This window comes from Colobus angolensis, unplaced genomic scaffold (genome assembly GCF_000951035.1).
Source record: "Colobus angolensis palliatus isolate OR3802 unplaced genomic scaffold, Cang.pa_1.0 Scaffold21, whole genome shotgun sequence".
Taxonomy (NCBI): Eukaryota; Metazoa; Chordata; class Mammalia; order Primates; family Cercopithecidae; genus Colobus; species Colobus angolensis.
In genome coordinates, this window is record NW_012115266.1 from 3,063,055 (window position 1) to 3,063,286 (window position 232).

Consider the following 232-nt stretch of genomic DNA (forward strand, 5'->3'; position numbering starts at 1 on the left):
GGGAGGCGGAGCTTGCAGTGAGCTGAGATCCGGCCACTGTACTCCAGCCCAGGCGACAGAGCGAGACTCCGTCTCAAAAAAAAAAAAAAAAAGAAAAGAAAAGAAAAAAAGAAAGAGAGCTGCATCCTACCCTCACCCACAGAACAAAGAGAAAGGGCATTATTATGGGGCGGGGGGCATGGGTAATGGGCCCTGGAGACCACAAACACCCCTTATGAATCGAATGCATGGA